The sequence below is a fragment of the Sus scrofa genome, chromosome 8 (genome assembly GCF_054392235.1).
Source record: "Sus scrofa isolate SSC_HxYL_T2T_F1_AM1 chromosome 8, Sscrofa_HxYL_maternal_Yorkshire_Landrace_v2.0, whole genome shotgun sequence".
NCBI classification, from domain to species: domain Eukaryota; kingdom Metazoa; phylum Chordata; class Mammalia; order Artiodactyla; family Suidae; genus Sus; species Sus scrofa.
The window spans coordinates 12,437,994-12,457,001 of NC_139390.1; the positions used below are offsets into that span (position 1 = coordinate 12,437,994).

General features: G+C 44.7%; 1 long non-coding RNA gene across 45 annotated transcripts in view; it reads right to left on the reverse strand.

The window, feature by feature from the left end:
* The window catches only part of LOC100739688 (uncharacterized), a 187,429-nt gene that overhangs the window by 160,416 nt on the left and 8,005 nt on the right, over positions 1 to 19,008 (reverse strand). For 28 of the 45 annotated variants that reach the window (XR_014813663.1, XR_014813646.1, XR_014813642.1 and 25 more), the window contains exon 2: positions 8,310 to 8,484. The exons of 8 other annotated variants lie outside the window; for them this stretch is intronic. This is a non-coding gene — a long non-coding RNA (uncharacterized LOC100739688). Of the gene's footprint in view, positions 1 to 8,309; positions 8,485 to 12,984; positions 13,218 to 19,008 lie in introns of all 45 variants that reach the window. 9 more of the 45 variants (XR_014813671.1, XR_014813670.1, XR_014813668.1 and 6 more) reach the window with 1 other exon arrangement.

Below are 19,008 nucleotides of genomic sequence, written 5' to 3' on the forward strand. Positions count from 1 at the left end.
CTTTGCAAATTTCTTCTTAAAGAAGTAAACCCATTAAACAGCTATCATATTACATTTTCTACTGCACAGGAAAACCTGGATAGAAGATGAGCACAGTTCATTGGGAAGAGCAGTCACTTAATCTAAATGAAGAGACAAGCTTCACAGAGTGATGCAAAAGCACCTATGGCCACAGCACATACCAATTCGTCATCATCAGCCACAATCTTCTTAAAACAACTAAAGTCAAAATTCTGTTTATTGTATATGTTTCTCACACGTGGCAAGTTGGAAGGGCAAAGTGGGAGTCTATCAAACCCACTTTTGTTTATTTTATGTCACTGTTAATATTAAAAATAGGAGTTCCCGTCGTGGCGCAGTGGTTAACGAATCCAACTAGGAACCATGAGGTTGCAGGTTCGGTCCCTGCCCTTGCTTGTGGGTTAACGATCCGGCGTTGCCGTGAGCTGTGGTGTAGGTTGCAGACGCGGCTCGTAGGTTGCAGCCACTGCGTTGCTGTGGCTCTGGCGTAGGCCTGTGGCTACAGCTCCAATTCGACCCCTAGCCTGGGAACCTCCACATGCCGCGGGAGCGGCCCAAGAAATAGCAAAAAAAAAAAAAAAGACAAAAAAAAATATTAAAAATAAAGAAACAGGAGTTCCCGTCGTGGCTCAGCAGTTAATGAACCAACAAATATCATGAGGATGTGGGTTTGATCCCTGGCTTCCCTCAGTGGGTTGAGGATCTGGTGTCGCCATGAGCTGTGTTAGGTTGCAGATGCAGCTCAGACCCTGCACTGTTGTGTCTGTGGCTGTGTCTGGCAGACAGCTGTAGCTCTGATTGGACTCCTAGCCTGGGAACCTCCATATGCTGCAGGTGCAGCCCTAAAAAGCAAAAATAATAATAATAATAAAGAAACAAGGGTAAATGCTAAACCACTTAGGAAAGCTAACAGGTACAAACTTGGGGACTGTCTCATGCAAACCAGAACACCTGGTCACCATGGAGGTGGACACAGCTTTTAGCCTGGCCATCAGAGCCCTACAACTTCTAGGCCACAGTGATTGGTTCAAAGTTGAACACATGACTCTTGTTGAACCAATGATGTTTTGCTGGAAGTCTTAGTAAAAGCTGCTTCCTTTTCACTGAGGTTGCTGGGCTGGCTCTGTCGATAGTCATCTTGTCACCAGTAGGAACAACCTGCCTGAGGATAAACCAACACCGACAGAGGCAGAGTCACTTGATTCCTGATGACTTCAGTTGTGGAGCAGGGTCCAGCTCTGCCCAAAATGGGCAAGACTCTGTCTTTGCTTTCATGAAGCTAATTATATCCTTAGGAAAGCAAGTTAAACCAGGAAGCCCTTCATGATTTGAGTGAGTTTATCTTTTTGTGCTATAAGTCAGCAGCTATTTTATGATAAAATAATAACACAGGTGAGGTATTTCGCAGCATCAGAGATCACCATAAGCTGCAGTAATGTGGAAGAGCCGCATGGAGAAGGTAAAAGCTGAACCAGACTTTGAAGCGTGAGATGCAAAAGGAAAGGACCAAGAAAAGCCTGAGCAAAGTTCAAGCAGGAATGAAAATGGCATTTGTGAAGCCATCTTTCTCTGCACAACGTGCCTTTCATAATCCAGCTATAACTCAAGGCCCACTTTAAAGGCTTGAATGGCTGAAAGGGCCAAAGTGATGATCAGCTGGACAAAAATATCAAATATCTACATAGCACCTATGGAGTCCCAGAAACTACTGATGCCACGTGGAAGGGCAAAGAATGAAGCAAGATCCTTAGTTTTCGAGGAACTTAAAGAATTATTGATAGAATCTACAAATGTTTAAACAATTCAAAATCATGTAATACTTGACACATCCAAACATGAATGCACACATTTCTGTAAAGCCTGCAGCATGGCGTTCCCACTGTGGCTCAGCAGGTTAAGAACCTGACTAGAATCCATGAGGATGGGGGTTCCATCCCTGGCTCTGCTCAGTAGGTTAAGGGTCCTGCAAAAAAAAGATTTATCCTGGTCAAAGGAGTCTGAACTAAAAAATAGGTGATCCAGAGGTTCCCATCGTGGCTCAGTGGAAACGAATCTGACTAGCATCCATGAGGACACAGGTTCGATCCCTGGCCTCACTCAGTGGGTTAAGGATCCGGCATCACCATAAGTTGTGGTGTAGGTCGCAGATGCGGCTCGGATCTGGCATTGCTGTGGTTATGGTGTAGGTCAGTGGCTACAGCTACGATTCAACCCCTAGCCTGGGTACTTCTGTATACCACGGGTGTGGCCCTAAAAAGACAAAAAAAAAAAAAAATGAAATAAAATAAAATAATTGAGAAAATAAAAATAGGTGATCTGAATATGAGGGCCTTTCAAGAGGGTCTCAAAGAACCCAAGGCACTTATGATGACTTCTAGGTCACAGCAGACAGTGATCCTAGCAGGTCATGCAACTAGGGAGCCTTTCCAGAAGCTGGTGGCTCACTCTGTCTGGCATAGGTTTGCTATGTACCTTCTTCTCAGATCCACTCCCACCTGTCAAGTCCTCCAAACTGTGACGGTAGCCAGTCTCATCCGCTATTTCAGTCTTTGGGCTGCAGGTAGTCCCATCCGGGTTTCTTGCTGCCTAGCACGGTAGTGGGTAAGAATCAGGCAAGTCTCGGGCTGAGCCTCTGTTGGTCAGTCCCTGAGTAATGACATGTTTTTGCACCTGTTGCTGAGTCCGAGGAAGAGAACTGGTCAAGGTTGGCATTTTCCTAGCCCAGGACCAGCAAAGGGGCAAATGAGCCCCCAAGCCATAATTCTAAACTTCCCTCTCAGTAACCTCTTCTCAGGTAAAGCAAAAGCCGTGTTTCTTTAGTGCAGGATTTCTCCCTGTCTTTATCAAAATGCCTTTATGTATTGTGAATCTCCAGGAAAGAAGTATATTATGTAATATTTTCTACTCTCTTATGATTACTATGATCGAAGGCAAAATTATTTGCCACGTTTCCAGTTTCCCTCCCTGAAGGAAGCGTACACATCTCTATATGGATGAGCTCATGTGTGGCCATATGGCTTAGCTCGGCCAGTGAGAGGTGATTGGAAGTGACAAATATCCCTGCCTGCGGTCATTCCAGGCAGAGGCCTTAAAACCCAACTCATGCCTCCTCGTGACTCCCTCTAACAAAGCACTCAGCAATATTCCAGGAGCAGGCGGATCCACTTCCTGGGTCCTGGAGCAAAGATGACATAGACCAGACCCTTCCCCATTCCATACGGATGTTATACGAGCACTTGCATTTTAAGTCTCTGATGTTCTGGGGTTTTTTTGTTTTTTTTGTTTTTTTGTCTTTTTGCCATTTCTTGAGCCGAGCCCTCGGCATATGGAGATTCCAAGGCTAGGGGTCTAATCAGAGCTGTAGCCGCTGGCCTACGCCACAGCCACAGCAACGCAGGATCCGAGCCTCGTCTGCAACCTACACCGCAGCTCACGGCAACGCCGGATCCTTAACCCACTGAGCAAGGCCAGGAATCAAACCCGCATCCTCATGGTCCCTAGTCGGATTCGTTAACCACTGAGCCACGACGGGAACTCCACCTCTGAAAGTCTGTAGTCACTTGTCATCATGGCATAACTGGCCTGGTGCTTCTCAAAGGGTGGTCCTCAACTCCTGTGAGTCCTCAGACTTTTTCAGGACATCCTTGAAGTGAAAACTCTTTTCATAATAATTCTAGGACACCGTTTGCCTTTTCTACCATGTCGACATTGACTTTAACGGTGGGAGAGCAGTGGTGGGTAAAACTGCTGGTCCTTATCGCATATCAAAGCCGGACTAATATTCGTTGTCTTCTTCACCCCCAGGCCCTCATAACTGTTAAAAATACAAGGTTCAGAGTTCCCATCGCAGCTCAGCTGAAACAAATCTGACTAGCATCCATGAGGATGCAGTTTCAATCCCTGGCCTCGCTCAGTGGGTTAAGGCTCCGGCGTCGCCATGAGCTGTGGTGTAGGTTGCAGATGCGGCTCGGATCCCGAGTTGCTGTGGCTGTGGTGTAGGCTGGCGGCTACAGCTCTGATTGGACCCCTAAGCTTGGGAACCTCCGTATGCCTCAGGTGCGGCCCTAAAAAGATTAAAAAAAAAAAAAGGCAAGGTTCACTTCATCCCTTAATGGAACAGAAAAAGAGGACCAATTTTATTAAATCTCACCCTTGATTACGTATCTTCCTAATATTCTTTGTGATAAAAAGGAGAGTGGGCCTAACGTTCTCTTGCTGACACCAAAGTACCGTGCTGTGATATGCGGAAAGGCACTTGTGACTGTTTGGAGTGACAAGCTGAATTAGACACTCTTTCATTTGCCAATTTTTTTTATTTGAAAGGATGACTGACAAACTATGGTTATTCAGACCGAGTCAATTGTCAAAGATGGTCTTGCCAATGAGAAACTTCAGCGAATATTAGAATTCAATATTAGAATATTAATATTCAAGTCAATATTTGAATTTTGTTAAGCTTGTATCTGCCACTGTGATGGTGACATTTTCTAATAAGGTGTTTTTGCTGATGAGATCAGTGGTGATATTAATTAATGGACACGGTTTTCTGATATTATGTAACAAAATACATCACCATTTGGAAGATCTGCCTACCTCAGCGAGCTAGTGTTTTCCAAATGATTCCAAATGATTTGAAATCAGAGTAAAAACGCTCAAAATACAAGAGAGATCAATGAAGTTTAATTTCAGATTTCAAGTTGCAACTAACCTCTTGAAAATGACCAGTTGTTGAATGTTGAGGTTACATCATAGAATAATATCCACAATTATCTTAAAAATACACCCCCTTGGTTTGGGATTAATATATACACCCTACTGTATATAGAATAGATGGGTAACAAGGACCTACTGTATAGCACAGGGACATTTACCTATATGGGGAAATAATCTTCAAGGAACGGGTGTGTGTGTAAGAATAACTGATGGACTTTTCTGTACACCTGAAATTAACACAACTTTGTGCGTCAACTACATTCCAATAAAAGTCTTGGAGTTCGCGTCATGGCGCAGTGGGTAACAAATCCAACTAGGAACCTTGAGGTTAAGTCTTCAATCCCTGGCCTTGTTCAGTGGGTTGAGGATCCAGCGTTGCTGTGAGCTGTGGTGTAGGTTGCAGACGCGGCTCAGATCCCACGTTGCTGTGGCTCTGGCTAGGCTGGTGGCTACAACTCCGATTAGAGCCCTAGCCTGGGAACCTCCGTATGCCGCGGGAGTGGCCCCAGAAAAATGCAAAAAAAAAAAAAAAAAAAAACAAAAAAGTCTTAAAAACACTCCCCCCTTTCCAAGTATGTATCTATGAGAAGCCAGATTTCTTCCATAAATTTCAAACTAAACAACATACCACAAGAGATACAAAGCAGATATAAGAATCCAGCTGTCCTCACTAAGCCAGACATGAAAGCTACTTGCAGAAATGTAAATCAATACTACTCTTTTCATTAATACTTTTGGTTTGAAAAATATAGGTTCAACACCATTTAACATGTAATAGGTTTATCACTTTAAAGGAATGAATGAATATGTCTCAATTTTGTTTACATTTATGTGGTAAATATCAATGGATATAATGTACTTGAACGACTCTCTTTGGAGTCTTCAATAATTTTAACAGCATAAAGGGGTCCTGAGAATCAAAGTATAAGAACTATTGTTACACTGTCACAGTCAGAATCCAATGAGGAGACAGAAACCACAGGGAAACTTGAACAGGGAACGCTGAATAGAAAGATTACAAACTATAAATAATTTTTTCTCCCCCCCCCCCCAATTTTTACAGCCTCATCCAAGACAAACAGAAGTTCCCAGGCTAGAGGTCAAATCAGAGCTGCAGCTGGCAGCCTATGCCACAGCCACAGCAAGGCTGGATCTGAGCTGCATCTGTGACCTACACCCCAGCTTGCCCGCAATGCCGGATCCTTAACCCACTGAGCGAGATCAGGAACTGAACCGGCATCCCCACAGACCCTATGTTGGGTTCTTAACCTGCTGAGCCACAACAGGGTCTCCTATAAAGAATTTTTCAACGTAATCAGGGAGTAACTCTAAAGATGAATAGAGAACTCTAAACGATGCTCTAGTGCCAAGGACCCTAGGGAAGATGAAGTCTTGCAAGAGAGGGCCCTTTCCACAGCTGGGATTCAGAGGAGAAGGTGTGGCTGCAGCCCACGGGATAGTCAAGAAGGGCCCCGGACTGGAGGTGGCCCACAGTCCAGGAAACTCCCCTCCAAAGCACAGAGGGACAGGCTGCGAGGCTGTACCAGGAGCAGGTGGCACAAAGCCTGAGTGCACAATATCTGCATCATGGGGACTGTGTGAGCTGGTCATCAGGCTGGGCAGGGGCTGTGAGCTTGCTCAGGAACTGCGTGCTCTGGGCTTGCAGCTGGGGCCGAAGGCTGCTGGCAAGGGTGCCTCAGAAGCAAGAACCCACGGTTGTCTGGAAATCAGGAAGCTCCTCCCTTTCTTCCTGCAACGTCTCTTCAGCGCCCTCTACGGACAAAGTTGAATATCACGTTCGCTACAAAGGAGAATTACTTAAAGCTCGGGATGGAGCCAGCAATATTCTAGGTGCACTTGGAACTGAGAGGTAGTAAACTGATAACGGACACACTGACTTAAAACACACCACATAAACCTTTTTTATTACATCTATTTATATTTCCAAAAATAACCTTCTGGGGACCACGGTTTAAGAAACACTGATCCTTCTCAAAAGTGGGAGATTTGTTCTGAGCCTCCATCCCCCTTATGCATGTTTGCTGTTGTTGAATTCCAAAATTTGCACGCCAGCAACCACATCTAGAAAATGCACACTGTTCAGGAACGCTGCCAAGGGCCAACAACTGGATATGTATACGTGTGGGTTAAATCCTATAGCAAGATTTTTTATTTTTTATTTTTCGTACAGAAAGCAAAAAAGATTTGATGAATCATTAATAAGGGCAATTTAGCAAAATATATCAACATGTTCTTGCATTCAGTGACAATGTTATGACTATTTTCCCATTAGCCCAGATCTCTGCTTACATGGGCTTTGAAAATGCCCAAATTACACACCTCTGAACTAATGTTTCTGCAGCACGGAAATAAAAACCCGAACAGCTAGAGATACCACCCTGGCTGTTTTTCATTTCTCACAGAAAACTGTCAAGGTCCTTCTCATCCTTCAAGCACCGGCTCAGCATCTCATCTTCCCACAATCCCCTCCCCCCACCACCAATGAATCTCTTTCTGCTCAGGACCCTGGCTTTTTGTTGTTTTTGCCTCCACTGAAGCGCTTCCCCAGGCAAACTTGTTTTGCAGCTAGTTATGTATGCATCTATCTCTCCCAGTGCCTTGCCTCATTCATCTTTGCATTCCAGAGCCAGACTCACAACTTGATGCAGTAAGCCCCCCATGTGTACATGTTGAGCCAAATTTGTTCACTTCAAGGGAAGGGAGAACGGTAGCTTGAAGTCTCCCAGTTATCATTCCCAGCTTGCAAAGGAGCCTGACCACAGCCCAGCACTCAGCAGCTTTCTGCTGCAAGCAAACATCAAGGCATTTTGAAAACAGTGGTCTCCAGGGGGGGTTCTTTGGAGCCAGGCAAAGAATACAGAATTTATGTGAGACTTCTGGAATGGAAAAAGTTTATAAACTGATTCAAAACCCAGAAAAAATAATCGGGCACTGTTTTATGGAGTAATTCTGTCACCGCTTATCTTGACGCCTTGTTTCCCTTGTTCTCACCTCCCACCTCAAGCTTTGATCCCCCCTAAGGTAGGAGAGGACTATTTGTCTTGCAAAATCTTTTTTTTTTTTTTTTGGCTTTTTTTTAGGGCCCTACCCACGGCATATGGAAGTTCCCAGGCTAGGGGTCCAATCAGAGCTAGAGCTGCCAGTCTATGCCACAGCCACAGCAATGCCAGATCCAAGCCACATCTGCAACATACCCCACAGCTCGTGGCAACCCACTGAACCCACTGAGCGAAGCCAAGGATCAAACCCACATCCACATGAACACTAGTCGGGTTTGTTACAACTGAGACACGGTGGGAACCCCTATCTAGAAAAATCTTAAGGTATTTATTTTGTTGGTAGCACAGAATGCTCCCCATCTTCTTTGAAACGTTCCTAAAGAGTCTCTGCTGGTCAGGATGAACTAGATTATGATGCAGTAACAAATGCCAAGAAATGGCAGTGCCTGGATGCCCAATAGTTGATTTCTCGCTTTTGTAAAGTCTGCTGTGGGTCTGGGCAACTCTCAGGGCACCTGTGACTAATGCATGAATTCAGGGATGCAGGGGGCTCACCTGGTGCCTCTGACACCTTGAGACAAGGGGTGAAGAAGAGAGAGCGTGGAGACTTCATGTCTGCACATCCTTTGCTTTGACTCAGAGTGACACCTGCTGTATCAGCCACAGCCCCTTGGCCAGAACCAGGCACGTATCCTCACTCAGGGGCAAGGAGTCTGGGAAACGCTCTCCTCTGTGAAACAAGAAGAGGAAACAAGATGTTGATGTGCTCTGGTGCTATTCACTCCCAAGGCTTCTCAAGGACTTTGCAGGTTAGAAACGTGTGCGTGCCCTTCCCATCGAGCCTGTTCCCCTTGTGAACCTCTACGCCCATCGGGCAGAGGAAGAGACAGCTCGCTTCTCTGCCCTTTGCCTTTCATCCTAAGACACACCTGAGAAGCCAGGAAAAGTGGCCTCAGCATCCCCTGAATCCGACCTTACCTGCCCGGAGCAGAAGGATGAAGAGCATCCTTCCTCCCCTTTCTCATCTACACTCTCGTTCACCTGGCAGCATGTTCCTGAAACGGAGGGGTTCTAAGCAGGTGGGGATGCAGGAACAAAGCAATTAGGCAAACAATCAGCCACTGCAGGACATCTGGCCTTCAGGAGCTCCCTGACCACGAGGGGAAGAACGAGTAACGTTTGAAAGGTTTCAGCCCTCTCTCAAACATCAATAACTCATTTTAAATATTATACCCTGACTTTCATTCTTAATATCCCAACTCAACACCTCCAGCAAATATTCATTAAATACCCACAATGCACCTGACTGCAGAAAACGGGGACCCATGCACTTTGTGAACAACTGCGACGTTCCCAGTTTCACGCTATATGCTCTTTACAAACAACAAATTATTTCATTTTATCCTTTTCACGACACTTCGAAGCTGTTGTGATTGTTCCCATTTTACAGCCAAATACACTGAGGTGCAAAAATTTAAGTAGTTCATCCCAGGCTGTGGCTGGAAATAGTGGGCAAGGGGGACTTTCAACCCACATCTGTCAGGCTCATGAGGGAATCCCACGTATTCACCCCAGATTAATGAGAACTCAGAAGTTATTGGCTGACGACCTGATTTTTTTAGCCTTTATGTACTTGAAGAGTATAACCAAGAGATTATTCATTCGCTGAAATAACTACAGTTCTATTTGAAATTTGAAAGAATGTGAATCGTCTCTTTTAGGCACTGTTCATTGGGCCATGGTGATCTTTCCAACTCTGTCAACTTCCCTTTCTCTCAGATAAGTCAATGGACGGAATGCAGTTCTATCATGTGGTCCAGAGATGCCATGTAACTCCTCTCCCAGGATGAAATGAGATAAGCTCACTTACCAAAGTGTCCATAGCAAAGTAAGCTGTTTATGAAAAAGATCAACTATTATGTTGCTTGAACATTGAATCCTTCTCTCATATAGCGAGTACAAATCTGGAAAAACGAAGTTGAATACTCTGGAAAAAAGGTAAATATCCTAAACCTGAGAGGCCTGAGACGAGATGGAGCTCATTATACACATATCTTAAGCAGCAAATCTTTAGCCTCAAGCATGGACTCACGGGTTTAACATACCCATGGTGGGTTCCATTATGAGAAAGCAAAAATGAAAACAAATTTAGAAATATTCTGAAAGGTTGGAAAGGTATTGGCAAAACTTTAGCTAAAAGTAAATGTAAATAGAGCTTTTATAATTTTTTTTAGCTCTTTGAGCTAAAATGTAAATAGAGCTTTTATAATATTTTTTTAGCTCTCTTTTTTTAAAATAAATTGTTGTCCTTTCTTCCTTCCTTTCTTTTTAGGGCTGCACCTGGGACATATGGAAGTTCCTAGGCTTGGGGTCGAATCAGAACTACATCTACCGGCCTACATCATGGCCATGGCAACACTGGATCTGAGCCACCCACATCTGCAACCTAAATCACAGCTTGTGGTAATAGGAGGTGATTGACTTCCTTTTCTCTCTCTCTCTCTTTTTTTTTTTGGCTTCTTAGGGCTGCACTGGCCGCATATGGAGGTTCCCAAGCTAGGGCCTGAATCAGCTGTAGCTGCCGGCCTATACCACAGCCACAGCAAAGCAGGGTTGAGCCATGCCCATGACCTACACCACAGCTCAGGGTGACACCAGATCCTTAATCCACTTAGTGAGGCCAGGGATCAAACCCGCATCCTCATGGAAACTAGGCAGATTCGTTACCACTGAGCCACAACGGGAACAACTGACTTCTAAAACTGGCTTTCATGGAGTTCCCGTCGTGGCGCAGTGGTTAACAAATCCGACTAGGAACCATGAGGTTGTGGGTTCGGTCCCTGCCCTTGCTCAGTGGGTTAACGATCCGGCGTTGCCGTGAGCTATGGTGTAGGTCGCAGACAGCTAGGATCCCGCGTTGCTGTGGCTCTGGCATAGGCCGGTGGCTACAGCTCTGATTCCACCCCTAGCCTGGGAACCTCCATACTCCACGGAGTGGCCCAAGACATAGCAAAAAGACAAAAAAATAAAATAAAATAAAATAAAACTAGCTTTCACTCAAGTTTTCTGACTCAGCAGAACTTGAATCCCACTCAGCAGTGGCTGGAAAGAATGGAAACAAAACTGAGTCTGCTCCAATTGGCCAATTCTTATATTTTACCCCTTTCTAAGGTGGATTTCCAATTCCTACATCTAAAGCTGGTTCTGCAAAGGGCTATAACTCACTTAAAAGACAAACGAGAAATTAACTTATTGTTCAGAAGGGGAGCATCTGAAAAGGGAAGGGAGGATGTAAGTGCAAAATCTTGGAGTGAAACCCAGGCTCTATACCCCACTTCCCATGGGGCAATGAAGCCCGTTTGCCTTCAGAGGTTTCATCCGAGACACCTCCGAATCCCAAGTTCATGTGAGGGAATAGCACACCACTTGGAGAAGCCGCTGGTGAGTGGTCATGAGGACATCACACATGGGTTTACTGTCATGTTCAAGGCGTGCTGAAAACTCAGCCCCGGCTTTGGCAGGCCGTTGGATAGTATTGAAGAAATTATCTCTTTCTAATCAAACTTCATATTCTATTGATTCCTCCCAGAAACAAGGGGTGCAATTCAAGTTTCTGCCAAAATAATCAACTTGCTAAAAACAATAGAAGTTGGCATTGATATCCCAGTGTGTTCCTGAGAGGGAAAGCAAAGGAGAAGAAATATATTTTCAAGAAGCACCAGGGGAGTTCCCATCATGGCTCAGCTGTTAATGAATGTGACTAGCATCCATGAGGATGCAGGTTCGAGCCCTGGCCTCGCTCAGTGGATTAAGGATCTGGCATTGCCATGAGCCGTGGTGTAGGTTGCAGACATGGCTCGGATCCTGCGTTGCTATGGCTGTGGTATAAGGCAGAAGCCATAGCTCTGATTGAACCCCTAGCCTGGGAACTTCCATAGGCAGTGGGTGCAGCCCTAAAAAAAAAAAAAAAAAAAAGAAGCAGCAGCAAAACAGCTTTCGATTCAGAGTCTCTAGAAATCTGCTGAATATGCATGTGTGGGACACAGGACAGGACGAGGCCTGGGCATAAAAAAAGACCAGATAATATTTGGGTGTATATACTCCATTCTAGTGCCATAATCAGGGCTTCTTTTCTAATTCTATTGAAGTATAGTTGATTTCCACTGTTGTGTTAATTTCTGCTGTCCAGCAAAGTGATTCAGTTACACATACATCCATGCATAATTTTTCATATTCTTTTCCACTCTGGTATCCAGGATATTGAATATACTTTCCTGTGCTATACAGTAGGACTTGGTTGTTTATCTATTCTATATATAATAGTTGGCATCTACTAGCCCCAAACTCCCACTCCATCCCTCTCCCAACTCCCCACCCCTCTTGGCAACCACAAGTCTGTTCTCTATCTGTGAGTCTGTTTCTGTTTTGTGGATAGGTTCATTTGTATTTTATTTTATTTTATTTATTTATTTATTGTCCTTTTTGCCTTTTCGAGGGCCGCTCCCACGGCATATGGAGGTTCCCAGGCGAGGGGTCGAATCGGAGCTGTAGCACCGGCCTATGCCAGAGCCACAGCAACGCGGGATCCGAGCCATGCCTGTGACCTACACCACAGCTCACGGCAATGCTGGATTCTTAACCCGCTGAGCAAGGCCAGGGATCGAACCCGCAACCTCATGGTTGCTAGTCGGAGTCGTTAACCACTGCGCCACGATGGGAACGCCTGTGCTGTATTTTAGATTCCACATATAAGTGATAACACATGGCATTTGTCTTCCTCTGACTTATTTCACTTCCTGTGATAATCTCTAGGTCCATCCATGAAGCTGCAAATGGCACATAATCAGTGCTTCTAACAATCCGCTCCATATTTTTGTAAACCTTCTTATTGAAATTCAGCCTACACACAGAAAAGCCCATGAGTGTACAGCCTGATCAATCTGCCCAAAGTGAACACATCTAAGCAACCCCTACCTGGATCAAGAATCAGGATATTATCAAAATTCATTGCAGCCTTGGTTGTTCTCTGAATGCCTTCAAACAGTCATTTTTGTAAATTTTCCAACTTGGATATTTTTGTTTTTGGCAGGGTTGGTCTCTTACCAGCTGGCCCTGCCCGCCGTCCTTCGGCAGAAGTGCATTGTACACTCCTGAATTCTCACAAAACCCTGTAAGGTGAAATTATTCTCCATATTTTCAGTTTTGGATATTGAGTTTCAGAGACACCTACTTTGCTCAAAAACAGGAGCTGGTGGAGTTCCTGTCATGGCTCAGCGGTTAGCAAACCCGAGTAGTATCCACGAGGATGCAGATTCGAAACCTGGCCTCGCTCAGTGGGTTGAGGATCCAGCATCACCATGAGCTGTGCTGTAGGTTTCTGACGCGGTTCGGATCCCATGTTGCTGTGGCCTTGGCGTAGGCCAGTGGCTACAGCTCTAATTTGAACCCTAACCTGGTGCAGCCCTAAAAGCCAAAACAAACAAACAAACAAACAAAAACACCAGCTGGTAAATAGCAGAACGAAGTTAACAAATTCCAAGATTGGCTCGGAACAGGTCCACTTGAGCGCAATATTGCAAAGTTTTCAAATAAGACATGGCCTTGCACGTGCAGAGATTACGGTTTTTCAGATATGGAATGTAAATTTTGGTACCAACTCCTTTCTCTATCGGACATACATATATATTGTGTGTAGATGAATTATACAACGTATATTGTCTCCTTTAACTTTTTAAAATATATTATCTCATTTAGACCTTGTAGCAACCCTAGGAGAGAGAAATTATCCTTCATGTGTTACAGATGTTAAGTGACTTTCCTAAGGATGTCCCAACAAGTAGCCCAACTCCAGAGCGCGAGCCCCTCCCGCTTCCCTGTCAGTCACCCATCCTCACCCACACCGCCCATCTGGTCGACCCATGTCTGCAGAATAAAAGAACAGATGATGTCAACACTTATTCGTGACTTAAGCTGATACTGAAAAAGGACAGAACCGTTGTTCTGAGATCATTCCCAGACCTGGAATGTGACATGCTTAAATGCCAACCCCCACGAGAAGAGACAAAATGGAGCTGCTTCCTCTTTTTTCTCATTTCTCTTTTCCATTTTAGGCCCACACGTGTGGCATATGGAAGCTCCCAGGCTAGGGGGCAAATTAGAACTGCAGATGCAGCCCTATGCCACAGCCACGGCAATGCCAGATCCGAGGACATCTGCAAACTACTTTGCTGCTTGCAGCAACACTGGATCCTTAACTAACTGAGCAGGGCCAGGGATGGAACCCACATCTTCATGGATACTAGTCAGGTTCTTAACCCACTGAGCCCCAGTGGAAACTCCTGCCTCCTCTTTATCATTGCCAAGGATGGGTGTGACCTGTTTTCTTGAGACAATCCCCTCCTAACTGGTCCAGTCAAAGTCTTTTTTTTTTTTTTTTTTTGTCTTTTTAGGGCCACACCTGGGCATATGGAGGTTCCCAGGCTAGGGGTCTAATCGGAGCTACAGCTGCTGGCTTACACCAGAGCCACAGCAATGCCAGATCCTAGCTGCCTCTGCGACCTACACCACAGCTCAACGCCGGATCCTTAACCCACTGAGCGAGGCCAGGGATCAAACCCGAAACCTCATGGTTCCTAGTCAGATTCGTTAGTCATTCTTTATTCTAAGAAGGGAGACACTGGGAGAAAGGCAACCAGCAGGTTCCCGAGAGCCTGCTGTGTGTATACGGGGAGTGATTAATCCCGTTCATCCTTTCACCCCCACAAAGAACCTGTGAGGTAGATGTCAGTGCTCCCATTTTACAGATGAGGAGCCTGAGAACCACAGGGGCTGAAGTAACATGGCCAGGTTCACAGAGAGAGCAGCAGAAAGCCTTGGGGATTGGGTGCTGCCAACCACTTCAGAGTCAGTCGGTCTCCCCCACTGTTCTGGAATCTGGGACACAGGACACCACACAGCATGGACACAAGAGGACTGCCCAGGAACCAGGAACAGATCTCTGATGTCCCTGGCTGCAGTCAGGCCACCTCCCTGACAGCTGCAGAAACATGCAACTCTGCCGTGTAGTTACTTCCCATCCTATGGTGACTCTTTTTTTTTTTTTTTTTTTTTTTTTTTTTTTGGCTTTTTAGGGCCACTGCAGAGGCATATGGAAATTCCCAGGCTAGGAGTCAAATCGGAGCTGCAACTATCGGCCTACACCACAGCCACAGCAACACAGGATCCAAACTGCCTCTGCCACCCACACCGCATCTCATGACAATGCTGGATCCTTAACCCAATGAGCGAGGCTAGGGATCAAACCCACATCCTCATGGTTCCTAGTTGGGTTCATCACCCCTGAGCCACAATGGGGAACTCCTTAAGAGGACTCTTGATTAGCTTGTCCTCTTGATAAGCACCTGCCCTCTTGGAGTTCAAAGTTCTCTTCCATATTTCATCCTTCTGCGCCTTGGGAAAGGCCTCTCGTCTCCATGCTCAGACAGCGAGTTTAGGGCAGGTGTACGCAGGAAAAGAGATCCGAGAGTCCACTGAACCGCTCCCTGGGAACCTGAGCTAGATTGGGAATTCACAGCACAGGAAAAGGCCCAGCCCGCTTCCAAAGCTCCGGCAGAGGCTCAAAGAAAACCAGATGCAACATAATCCTTCTCTTGTGTTAAATAACACTCTCATTTACATCCTCCCGATATTAATTCTCTTTGTTTCAACCTTAGCTGAAGTCAAGCAAGGCCTCCTGAGCAGCGTTAGTCACATGTATTAGACAACCCTAGAATGACAAAATGCTCTAATTCCATCTACTGATAACAGTCAATTTGACACCAATAGTAAGCTGTTATTTTTCAAATAACAATGGTAACATTTAATTAGAATTTAACTCGGCTGCCGGCTTTCACTTAACAGTGCACGGTACACTGGTGGTTCCCTGGCTAAAGGAAAGACTGACAGCCAGTGGAAACCCTGTATTTTTTAGAAAGCTGCACATGCGTTGTGTGTCTAATTATCCATAACATTCTGCCATTAACTGCTAGCATTTCAAGTGGCTTGAAGGGTCAGCTTGTCCTTAGTCGTTCCTATTATGACCACAGGTTGGGGTAAGTCTTTGTCAGCCTGTCACAATGGCTTGTAAAGTTTACATCTATAGACAGAGCCTGAAGACGCCCTCTCAGATGACTGGTTATATCTCCTGATCCCATTTTAACTAAGGAGATGATATAAGAAAGCAGCAGCAGCATGCCTGGCACACAGTAGGTACTTAGTAAATGGTAACTATCAACTATCAACTTAACTATAGTAAAAGTTTCATAAATATTTTCGTTCCTACCTACTGTAGGTGCAGCCCTGGCTAGGGGTCTAATCAGAGCTGCAGCTGCAGGCCTACGCCACAGCCACAGCAATGCCAGATCCGAGCTGCATTGGCAACCACAGCTCATGACAATGACAGATACTTAACCCACTGAGCGAGGCCAGGGATCGAACCCACAACCTCATGGTTCCTAGTCGGATTTGCTTCTGCTGCGCCATGACAGGAACTCCACAAAACTTTTCTTTTTTTTTTTTAATTCTTTTTTTTTTCATAAATATTTTTGGATTCGATCATTATCATAGTCCTGAGCCACATATTGATCAGAGATTTTGTTTTTCCCCTCTGGGAACACCTCCAAGACATTGTCCACAACGTTCATTCACTCATTCATGCTACACACAGTCACGAAGCACCTGTTCTGTGTCAGGCACGCATTCTCTCTAGATATTGATCCCCACGGAAAAGCTGCCTGCCTGTCACATCCCCCCTCTTGGAGATTCCCAGTGCACCTGTTAGAGGCTCTAAGAAGATCTACAAGGTGTAAATAGATAGATAAATGAGACAGAGGCCGAAAATGGATAGAGGCAAAAAAATGGATGGATGGATGGATGGACAGATAAGATAAATTGGTATTCAATATTTTCCTTACCTGCAGAAACTTTTTTAAAATATCTATACCATCTTTTTTTTTTTTTTTTTTTTGTCTTTTTGCCTTTTCTAGGGCCACTTCCCATGGCATATGGAGGTTCCCAGGCTAGGGGTCTAATCGGAGCTGTAGCCTACGCCAGAGCCACGGCAACACTGGATCTGAGCCGTGTCTGCGATCTACACCACAGCTCATAGCAATGCTGGATCCTTAACCCACTGAGCAAGGCCAGGGATCAAACCTGCAACCTCATGGTTCCTAGTCGGATTCGTTAACCACTACACTACGACGGGAACTCCTGTACCATCTCTTTTTTATTGAAGTGTAGTTGATGTACAATATTAAATAAGTTACAGGCGTACAATATAGTGATTCGCCATATTTAAAGGTTCTACTTCATTCATAGTTACTGTAAAATGTTGCCTATATTCCCTGTGGTATACAATACATTCTTGTAGCTTATTTTATATATAATAGTTGGAATTTCTTAACCTCCTACCTCTATGGTGCCCCTCCCGTTCCCTCCATAGTTTTGCCTTATCCAGAATGCGATATAGGTAAAATCACACAGTATGTAGCCCCCTCAGATTGAATTCTTTCATTTGATAATATGCCTTTAAGGTTCATCTATATCTTGTCATGGCTGGATAGCTCCTTACTTTTTAATGCTGAATAGTATCTCATGGTCTGGATGTACCATAGTTGATTTATCCTTTCACCTGCTGAAGAACAGCTTGATTGCTTCCAAGTTGGTGATTATGAATAAAGCTGCTATAAACATCTGTGTGCAGGTGTTTTGTTTTTTTAAAAAAACACACACAAATTTATTCTCTTACAGTTCTGGAGGTCATGACTAACAAGTGTCATTAGCGTCACATTCCCTCTGCAGGGATCAGGGGAGGATCCGTTTTCAGTGTCTAGAGGCTGCCAGTCTTCCTTGGCTCGTGGTCCCTCCCATGCGCAGGTTTTTGTATAAACCTCCTTTGGGTCAATACCACGGTGGGTGATTCCGGATCATAGGGTGAGAGTATGTTGAGTTTTGTAAGAGACTCTAAAGTGTCTTCCGAAGGGGTTGTACCATTTTTGCCTTCCCACCAGCAATGAACAAGGGTTCCTGCTGCTCCATAGCCTCACCAGCATTTGGTGTTGTCTGTGTTCCAGATTTTGGCCATTCTAATGTGTATGCAGTTGTTTTAATTTACATTTCCCTGGTGACATATTAGGTAGAGCATGCTTTTCCTTGGTTTAATAGCCATCCGCATATTTTCTTTGATGAGCTGTCTATTGAGGTCTTGAGGTCTTTGGTCCATTTCTTAATTGGGTGGTTTGTTTTCTCATTGTTGAGTTTTAAGTGTTCATTTTTTTTTTTTTTTCTCTTTTTGCCTTTTCTTGGGCCGCTCCTGCAACATATAAAGGTTCCCAGACTAGGGATTTAATCGGAGCTGCAGCCACCAGCCTACGCCAGAGCCACAGCAACACGGGATCCAAGCCACATCTGCGACCTACACCACAGCTCATAGCAACGCTGGATCCTTAACCCACTGAGCAAGGCCAAGGATTGAATCCACAACCTCATGGTTCCTAGTCGGATTCATTTACCACTGCACCACGATGGGAACTCCAAGAGTTCTTGACCTATTGGATAACAGTCCTTTATCAGATGTGTCTTTTTTGTAAATATTTTCTGCAAGTCTGTGGCTTTTCTTCTCATTCACTTATGATTTCTTTACAGAGCAGAAATTTTTAATTTTAATGAAGTCCAGCTTATCAATTATTTCTTTCACACATCAGGTGTTTGGTGGTGTATCTAAAAAGGCATCACCGTAACCGAAGTCATTTAGGTTTTTTCCTATGTTATCTTCTGGGAGGTCATAATTTTGCCTTTTACATTTGAGTCTGTGAAATGAGGAATGATCCTATATTTTGAGTGAATTCTCAGAAGGATGTAGGTCTACATCTAGGTTAATTTTACTGCGTGTGGATGTTCTCCTGTTCCAAAAACATTTGTTGAGGAGACGATTTTGCTTCATAATATTGCCTGTGCTCCTTTGTCAAAGATCAGTTGATTGTATTTATCGGTGTCTATTTCTGGACTCCCTATTCTGTTCCATTGATTTGTCTATTCTTTCACCAGTACCTCACTGTCTTTTTTATTTATTTATTTATTTTTATTTTTTGCCCACCCCGTGGCATATGGACTTCCCAGGCCAGGGATCAGATCCGAGCCAGAGTTGCAACCTACACTGTGGCAAAGCCAGATCCTTTAACCCACTGTGCCGAGCCGGGGAATCAAACCTGTATCCTGG